General features: G+C 32.1%; 1 pseudogene; it reads right to left on the bottom strand.

Annotated features, from left to right (window-relative positions):
- Positions 1 to 9,637, bottom strand: part of LOC109710075 — a 34,764-nt pseudogene extending 25,127 nt beyond the window's left edge.

Genomic DNA, 10,263 nt, shown 5'->3' on the forward strand with positions numbered 1-10,263 from the left:
CAAGAAGATTTTACATTATGAAAACATGTTTTTACAGCTTAAATAAATAAATACACATTAAACTGAGAAAAAAAGAATTTATAAGACAGAGAACATAGCTAGAAATATTTGTCACCAATTTGAATGTTCATAATAACCACATTACCGCCTTCTAACTTTCCTAATCTCTTTATCTTATATATAGAGAGAGTTGAGCTCATGTGCTTTTAAAAGCACAGAAATATTTGTGCTGCACACATGTTTCTGTGCTTTTAATAGTGCTGCACTGATCTTGAGGCGATGGGACAATTAAAAAGTTACATATGTGCTTTTAAAAGCATAGGGGCTCATCTCTCTCTCTCTCTATATATCAGTAATGTTCTTCTTCTTCTTGTATGCATAGGCTTGTGCAAAGTAGAGATAAACAATCAGCTCCACAGCACTAAGCCCAGCAAGAAGCCAGTAGAAGTAGTGGAGATGCGCGCGGTTCAAATTGTTCGGGAACCAACCATCGCCGCTGCTCTTCGTCGTTTTGTCGATCACGGATATGAGGAAGCTACTTATGAAGCTCCCTATTCCGAAAATGCTCAAGTACAGGGCGAGACCGAGGCTTCGCAACGTATCAGGCACTTGGTCGTAGAAGAACTCCTGTAGTCCGACCATTGTGAAAACGTCCGCGACGCCGAAAAGGACGAATTGAGGAACTATCCACCACAAACTCATCGGAATCGCGGCTTTTGGCTGGTCCACCAAACCAAAGTCTCGAGCGGTTTTGATCCTTTTCGTCTCCACCAGTGCCGCTATTACCTGTTGATCGCATAAAGATAGAAAAACATCGTTCTCTAGTAACTTTAACTTTTTACATATGATAGACGATTTTGCAGGGATATATATATGTGTATAAAACCCAGATCAACGTAGATCAAGATTTTAGACAAAAATAATTATTTATCGTTACCATCGATATCATCGAAAGGACCATCCCCGTGCCGATTCTTTGAAGCATAGTGATTCCCGCGGGGATCCCCGTGAATCTTCTGGAAACTGGGACGAGTATTCGGTCGTATATGGGAATGAATGTGACAATAGAGAGACTGATGAAACTTTGCAGTGCGGCGGGGGGGACTTGGAACTTCGAACCGATTCTTCGGTCTAACGTGCTCGCTTGCTTTATGAAGAAGGTCGACGATTGTGCGAAAACAACACCGTATATCAAGCAAGTCGCCCATATAGGGAACAATCGGAGGACAGCCTTCGCTTCTTGTAAATTGTCGTCGTTATCGGTGCCTCGATCTCCCTCACTCGAAGCCCTACATGACGAAGCGGAGTTAGTTTTAGCATGAAGGTTATGGAACAGTGAGCTACCGCGTAAAAAGGAACATTTTAAGATCTCGAGAACTTATACTTGGTAGCTCGGAAACTTCTAATCCACGCCACGAAAGCTTTCCCTATCCGAGCACACGGGCTCTCCTCATCAAGAACGTAGTATCGGTATGTCCTCGTCCCGAGCAAAAAGACGACGAGAGCGGAGAACATGATGATGCATGGGATCCCGAACCCTAGCCCCCATCCAATGTTGTCTTGGATGTAGCTTAACACTATAAGTGTCACCATCGTGCCGGCGCACAATCCAAAGTACCACCAGTTGAAGAACGAGCTCTTGGCGATGCGTTCCTCGGGGTCGGTCTCGTCGAATTGGTCCGCACCAAACGCCTGAACGCACGGCTTGTGGCCGCCCTGCGCGAGGGCCACTAAGTAGAGGGAGACGTAAAAGAAGGCGACTTTGAAAGACGAATGCACGCATTTGGTTCCGTCGATAGCATCGCGATCGCATCGCGATAGAACGGAGGACAAGGTCAGCATTCCCAGGGCCTGCAGGTAGCTCAAATTTTGTTACATAGAAATGGAGGTAACAAAATGTATATAAAAAAAAATGTTCTGTATATTGTAGATGCTTTGGAAGGCGAAGAACAATTTAAACATGTATTTTATGCACATTTGAAAATGTTTTTTTTTTTTTTTTTGGTGGCAATTGAGTGATTTTTACAAACGGAAATAATTTTTTTTAAAAAAATTCATGTGTGAAGGATCTCATGTGTGAAGGATCTTAGTTGAAAAACTTTTAACTACGAATAACAACCCAAATAAAAAGTCTAAAGTCAAGGGATCATAATAAAATAAAAAAAGTAATTAGAGATGTTTATTTCAAGCCTTATAAGAGTACTCATAAAATTGTCCCTTTAATGGTCAAAAATATTACTCCTACCTTTTAGAGGTAAATTCATCATTTAATAAACAAAAATATTAATGGTGATAATTTTCTGCATCCGAAGAGATAGAAACGATTTTTTAAACTTTCTAGTGATATTTAAAAAATTTATAAATTTTAGAAGTATTCCGATAAAATTACTCTTTTTTTAAAAAAAGATATTATCGTAAAAAGTAAAGTTATTATCTTCTATATACCTACAAAATTTTTAATTTTTTTTGTTTGGTTTAGTATAGTTACGCTTAATTGTAGCAGTTGGACGGAAGTCAACTCACCCATTCAAAGAAAAAAGGTAATTTTTTTAGCTAAATTACATAAACCCCTCTGTCAAAACCTAATTTTTCACTTTCTCTCCTGTCATTTAAAAACCTACACTTTGTCCTCTTGTAAAATAAAAAAAAGGTCACAGGGAGTACGGTGGAAACTGTGATGACAAAATAACCATTTTGTCCCTCACTATTTTTTGCAACAGGAGAGAAAACTGAGAGCATTTTTGGCATAAAAAAATATATAATAATATTTTATAAACGGAACCCTAACAGATCACTAACGGTAGGGGGTGAAGTGAACATTTTTTATTTTATAAGGGGGCAAAGTATACGTTTTTAAATGACAAGAAAAGAAAGCAAAATATCGAGTTTTAACAGGGGTTTTTTCTATAATTTAACCTTTTTTTTTTTTTTTTTTTTTTTCGTAAGCTTCACTTTTTTTCATTTTAAGTATGACCTAACATGAGTTTTATTTTATCTTTCCTATCTATCTAAAAAATGGTAGAATTTATAAATACAAATTAGCCTACCAAACAGTAAAAAATATAACTGCAGTAGTTGCAACTGTATAGAACCAAACAAACTAGTTGTAGTTACGACGGCAGTATTTGCAACTGCGCATATATTCAATTACACTATTTTTGCACTACGTCTAACCAAACAGCCCCTAAGAAGTTGTGTGGTCAGATGTAATTAGAAATGCATTATAGCTGGAGATCAATGCAGTTGAAAAATGGAGTATTTATAACTACATACATTTTATTTGGACCTTTTTTGAAATAACCCTATAGAATTTTCTAATTGGATAAATAATCCTATAAATTTTTTTTTTGACAAACTAACACTCGTTTTGCCATGTAGGAGGCATGATAAAAGATGGTGATTCATTAACCGCCTCCACGAAGGCGGTTAACGATTCACTGTCTTTCAAATTTTTTCACAAAAATGATGAATCATTCATTATCTTTCCTTTAATATGTATATGTTTCTTTCTATTTTTATATATAATTTTGACAATCATATAAAATTTTTAATAAATTACATAAAATTTTAATAACCTAAAAAATACTAATAATCTAAAACAAAATTTCTAATAATCCACACATAATTCTAACAATCTCACATTTTTCTATCTCATATAATATAATCCTAACAACCATATAAAACTTTTGGCAAATCGCAAATAATCTTGATAACCTAAAAAATCATAACAAATATTTTTAAGAAGACGGTTAATGATTTACCGTTTTTAGTAAAAAAAAAATTATAAAGACAGTGAATCATTCGTCTTTTTAAAGGCAGTAAACGATGAACGATTGATTGCTTTTAAAAGAAAATTCCACCCATGCACTAACTTGGCAAAAGAATAGTTATGTAATTAAATATTTTTTTAGGAGAATCATTTAGCCCATTATAATATTTTTTAGGATTATTTGGAAAAAAAATCCTCTTATTTCGTTGGGTATAACAAAACATATTATAATTATAAAAAAAATATTTAATTACATGCAGTTAAGAAGTGTATTTTTAAAATTTTATACGTGGCAAGTGGCAAAGGGTTTGGTGGTTGGTACCTGAGACCAAGTTCGAACCCTAATTGATTCACGTTTCCAGCTAAGTTTATTTCTAAATGAAATAAACGAAACGGGTAGCACGCTACCTATTTCTCAAAAAAAAAAAAAAAAAAAAACTATTTTACATATGTGTGATGGTAAGATCACCTTCAACATGGAAAAGAAAAATATGTTTTTGTTCGCAAACTAATAAGAGAGGTAAGCTCATCTTTTGTTCAAAGTTACTCTTCTTAATTACTGTAGCTGGAATTGTGTCGAATTTGATCATAATTTTAACTACAGCAGTTAGGCCTATTCATGCAATTTCAGCTGTATCAAATGGATTAAAATATATCAATTAAATACTAAATTTGAATATATAAATAATAACAACTGCAGTACAATTATAATTATATGCAAGGATGATTGGGACAAAAAATTTGATGGGCATCGGCCCCAAACAACTTGTTTGGGGGCAGAACCGATGGGCGCCGTGTGGTGTGCGGCGCCCATCGCGACCCTCGAAAACGGAAAAAAAAAACATGTGGGCTCCGATCTTTTAGAGAGAGGGAGAGAGAAAGAAGCCGGTGGTGGAAGGGGGGTGGTCGCGATGGGCGCCTGTACACCACGCGGCGCCTATCAGCTCCGTCCTTGTTTGGGGATAGATGCCCACCAAATTTTTGTCCCGATGATTGTTCCTAATGTTGACACTAAAGTATGAATCATCTGAATCTAATTATTATTTTTTGATTGATTTGATCAGATCCAAATAACCTTGCACTCTGCACGCATTAAAGATGACTTGTTGACATCAATTTCCTCATTGAGAGTACCCACCAACAACTAAAATATCAGCAGAGTTTTTGCGCATTTGTGGGTCCATATATTAGATGTATTGATGCGTCCATGTTTTCTCACACACATACACACACACACACACAAAGGCTGTGTTTGGTTCGGATATAAATAAGAACTGCTTATTTCATAAATAAATACAAGTTCTGATCTGAGCAGAAACTAGAAAAGTTTGCGTTTGGATAAAAATTAGGTTGTTTTTAGGAATAAGATAAATAGTATTTAGATAATTAGATTGAAACAAGGGAATAAGAGTTATAATTTTAAATTAAAATTATTTTATCTAATTAATTAACATCAAAATATTACTTAAAAATGATTTAATAAACTAATAAATTTATTAGCTATGAATATTATATAAGATAATAAAAAAATATTAATTAATTAATTAATTATAAAAAATAATTTAATTTTTTAATTAGTTAGTAAATTATTTTAGCTAGATAACTAGTAAAAAAATTAATTAAATTAATAGAAATATTAATGGTTGATCAATATAAATATTAATTCGAATAAATATATTAAATTATTAATAATTAATTATAAATAATAAATTAATTAATTATTTTATTATTTAATAAATATATAATGATTTAAATATAGTAATTAGATTAATTAATGATTTAATACCATAATTAAAATTAAATTTAAACTTTAATTAATCTTGTTCCCTTCTTGGAGTAAGCTTGTTTTAGGAAAAGGATGGAACAGTAGTTCTAGTCTTATACCAGATTATTCTAAAAAATTAAGAACTACTGTTCTCGGATATCAAATACTGTGTTTGAAAACAAAGTGGGGAACAAGGACTTATTCCCCCGTCTTGTTTCCGAACCAAACAATGCCAAAAGGTCCCTGTAACGTTTCTAAATAAGGCAAGATTAATTTTCTTTTTCATTTAATTTTTGCTAATTTAACAAGGCATAATTGGAACGTCATTTGCCTAAATCGTATGCACTTGAAACACTACAAAATCGACGTACATTAAAAAACCTTCCGAAATTGTCAAAATCAAAAACTCTATTCAAAATTTAAAAAAAATTATCAAAACTTTCTATGTTCCTAACATTACATTAAAAAATATGACTAATACTAATTTTACTCCTCCAATTGATTGTCATCTTTTTCCACGAATAACAAGATAAATTGGACATTATCAATTGAAATAGATACAAAGTTAAAAAAGATGATGGCATAAATTAAACAAAAAATTATTCAAATTATAAACTGAATTAAAGAAAGTTGTCCTAAGTTATATAAATTGAATAAAAAACTATTAAATTATATGATAGTTAGCTATAGTAAGGGATAAATAAGTTTTTTTTTTTTATTTTCTAACTCCTATAAAATTCTAACGAAAATTAAAGAGAAGTGTTTATATACGATATTATTTGTGGATTTATAGGTGTAATGTTGATACTGACATTTTTGAAGTGATATATGTAATATTTTTAAAGTTTTAAGGGAAACACTTAAAGAGTGTTTATTTCACTGAAATCGGACAAAGGTGAAATAGTTTTCGAGCGTAAATATTCATTTTTATTGTTTAGTTTACTGTAACTTCACATTCGGTCGTAACTCAAACTCTCCAAAATAACGTATTTATTTTTGGTCCACGTCAATTACCAAAAAAAAAGTGAGAAACAAATAGTAAAATATTAATCCATCTCTCATACCTACGGCGTTTATGTCGTTTACTTTCATAAACAACAGAATTGAAAGAATTTTAGTTTTATTGTTATATAAATAAACTGTAAAAGAAATTTAATTTTACCTAAACTCTAGTTCATCCTAATATCTACTTCAACATAGGCTTAACATTACTTCAATCTAGAATGAGAAAGTAAACTTTACCTACCAACCCCCGAAAATTATCTTTTCCATCTTTAGTCCTCCTAGAGTCACCAAAGAAATCCGTTATAGGGCCCGTTTGGTTCACCGTAAAACTGTAAAAAATAATTCATAAAAAAATTTTGATGGAAAAAAATTTTTACATTTTGTAATGTTTAGTTTGTAAAAAAAAAAAAATAGTTTTTCATCAATCTTTATTTTTCAAAGAAAAAAATATTCACATTTTCTTGGTTCGGTGAAAAAAAAATTGAATGGAAAAGTTTTACCAGCTCGAGTTTTCATTTTCCGTCGAAAAACAGTAAAAATAATTTTACGAAAAAAATATTTTTACGTCGAATCAAATAAGCGAAAAATATTTCTCATACCGAAAATATTTTTTTGATTTGTTTTATGCGGAACCAAATGCGCCCTAAAGCGAATTGAATAAGGAAAGAAAAGGCCAAAATAGAAAATAGTTCCACAGCGGGGGTGAAGTACAAATTATTAGCTGGACTTAGAAAAAAAAAATATTTTTCTTTCATACTATTTTTCATTTATTTATACCACTTTATATGAATATAATTTAGTAAATTCCACTAATAATTCCAGATCTTTTTATTCAAATTTCAATTTGGTCCGTGAAGTTTTTAAAATTACACACGCCATATATATCGCCAAAGTTTCTGTAGTGCCTTTAATAGGGATGTCAATGAGTATGGATATCCGAAATTTTATCCGAACCTGAACCCGAATGAAACGGATATATCCGATGGATATGGATATGGATATAAAAAATAGAAACCCGACGGATATAGATTCGGATATGAATTTTGATTGTACCCGACCCGAACCCGAATCCGACCCGAACCCGACCCGAACCCGAATTTATTTTGTATTATATATAATATATTTATAAAAATTTGATGTTATATTTGAATTTGTATTTTAAAAATTCAGATTTAATATAATATTTTTTGAAATATTGAAAAAAGAAATAATTGTTTCGGGTTCAAATTTTCAGGTTCGGGTTCGGGTTCGGATTTCGAATTTTTGGTCGGGTTCGGGTTTGGATATGGATTTTTAAAATTCATCGGGTTCGGGTTCGGTTTCGGGTCTCGGGTTTAGAGTCGGGTTCTCATCTTGGAGAAAAAATTATTGTATACCTATCTCATATTTCGTATCCTATTATGAATTATACGTAGTAAAATATTTTACAATTGAATTATAAAATGAAATATATGAAGGATTGATAGATTCATCTCCAATTTCAAAAGAAAAATACTAAGTTTACAACCCAAAGGGTCCCTCGTCCATGGGGTCGTAGAGTTTACAAATTTTTTTATAATTTTAGTTAAAAAGAAAATGATATGATAAGTTTTTTTTTTTAAAAAAAAAGCGTTTGAATGTATAAGATTATAAAATTATAATTCAAAATAGGTTGTAGACCGAGCATTGCTCATTTCAAAATTAATACAGTTTAGATCTAGCAAGTGTTGAGATTTTACGTGTGAGTTAATTATAGTAATTGTTTATAATCTTTTACTGAGTTATTCGTCAATTAAATTAGTTTTTTTTTTTTTCGAATTCTCCAAAATTTACGTCAAATTGTATAATTTTAATCACTTCTTAACAAATAAAATCATACTAGTTGACGACTAATAATTGGAAAAGGAAAACTTGAGGGGCCTCTTTCACTAAGCACTATAGTTGAGGGGTCTCCCTGTATTTTTACCTAGCTCTTCGTCAAACTTTTGGGAACTAGTAGTGCAAAATCATTTATGGCCAAATTATATAAACAAAAATATCTTGCACTTTAGTTTCAGTCTTAATTATTTCTTGCATTAAAAGGCGCATTAATTACCACCTATATTTTATTACCTTATCAAAAATATATCTAAGAACTTAAAAAATTGATAAATTAGACCGTAATACAACGCTAAACAATTTATTGAACAATTTGTTCGATTTATATAATTCTATTGTATTACTTTTCAATAAATTTATGTATATATAAATCCGTTTAACAAAAGTTTGCAGTTGAATTCAACAATTATCTCTAAACATATTTGGGACAACGATAAAATATAAAAGAATAATTAATGTAATTTTTATGATTGGGAGATAATTGATATAGACGCTAAAGTGTAAGAGGATTTTCTATAATTTAGCTAAAAAAAAAATAGCGGAGTTGAGAAATAAGGACGACTAACGAGGATGTAGAGGAGGGAGGCGAGGACGATGGTGCGGAAGCGGCCGAGGAACGAGTCGGCGACGAGGGCGCCGAGGAGGGGGAGCATCGAGGCGGTGCCGTTCCACGTGTTTATCGCCGCCGCCGCCGATGCCGTCCCCTCCCCCAGCGGCCCCGTCAGGTACGTTATCAGGTTCGCCGATATCCCGTAGAACGCAAATCTCTCCGCAATCTCCACACCTTCAAATCAATTATTCTATTTTTAGTTATTCACCACAGATCCCCAATTCAGGAAAAAAAAAAAAAAGTCAACTGCTTTTTATTTCCTCATATTTATTTTTTTTAAAAAATCCAAAGTAAGTGTTAATGAAATGTCAACTCATAGATTAGACCCCGAAAAAGTAAAAATTTCGAACAGATCTAGAGAGAGAAAGAGAAAAAAAAAAGATTACTGATGATGAAGAGGGCGGAGATCCAGCCGCCGGATTCGGAGCGGGAGACAGGGCGGCCGCGGAAGTCGACGACGCCGACCATTTTGGGGGATTGTTGGGGAAGCAGGTTGAGATTGAGGAGAAGGGGGTCGTCGAAATCCATCGTTATGTGCTTCCACTCTGAATCTCTTTCTCTCCCTCTTTCTCTTTCTTTTCTTTTTTTTTTTTTTTGGTGCTTACTAGAACTACATTAATGCAGGAATGTCGTTTCCTCTTCAGTGTTATTACTGTTTTTTAAGGGAGAGATTTTTCCTTTTTTAACTTTTTCTATTAGTGACGTGCTGTGATTTGCGAAGATATGGACACGTGTTCGATGTTGATCGGTTTGATGTTCGATTTTTTTTTTTTTTTTTTGTTAAAAGAGGATTAATTTTATATATGTCCCTGCAAATATAGTAAATAATAAATATATTCCTACAAAGTTCAACTTTAATATATTGTTTCTATAAAAATTTTAATATTTTCAAATATGTCCATCTAATTTGTTATCGTTACAGAATTGTTAGAAAACCGTTTATATTTTCAATTTTGCCATCACAAATCTATCTTTTCAAAAGTTATACTAGTATAATATAAAAGAATAAAAATGTCAAAAAACTAATTAGAATTAAGTATTTAATTTATGGTTAACTAACTTTTTCTAACGGATTCTAACGGCAGAGACATATTTGAAAACATCAGGATTTTTACAAAGACAACATATAAAAGTTGAACTCTGTAGGAATATATATTTATTGTTCATTATGTATACATGGACATGTATGAAATTAACCTAAAATAGAATAGCATGCTATCCTCTTCATTTATTTTTTTTTTAAAAAATAAACTTAAC

This window comes from Ananas comosus, linkage group 5, assembly GCF_001540865.1.
Source record: "Ananas comosus cultivar F153 linkage group 5, ASM154086v1, whole genome shotgun sequence".
In the NCBI taxonomy this organism is placed as follows: Eukaryota; Viridiplantae; Streptophyta; class Magnoliopsida; order Poales; family Bromeliaceae; genus Ananas; species Ananas comosus.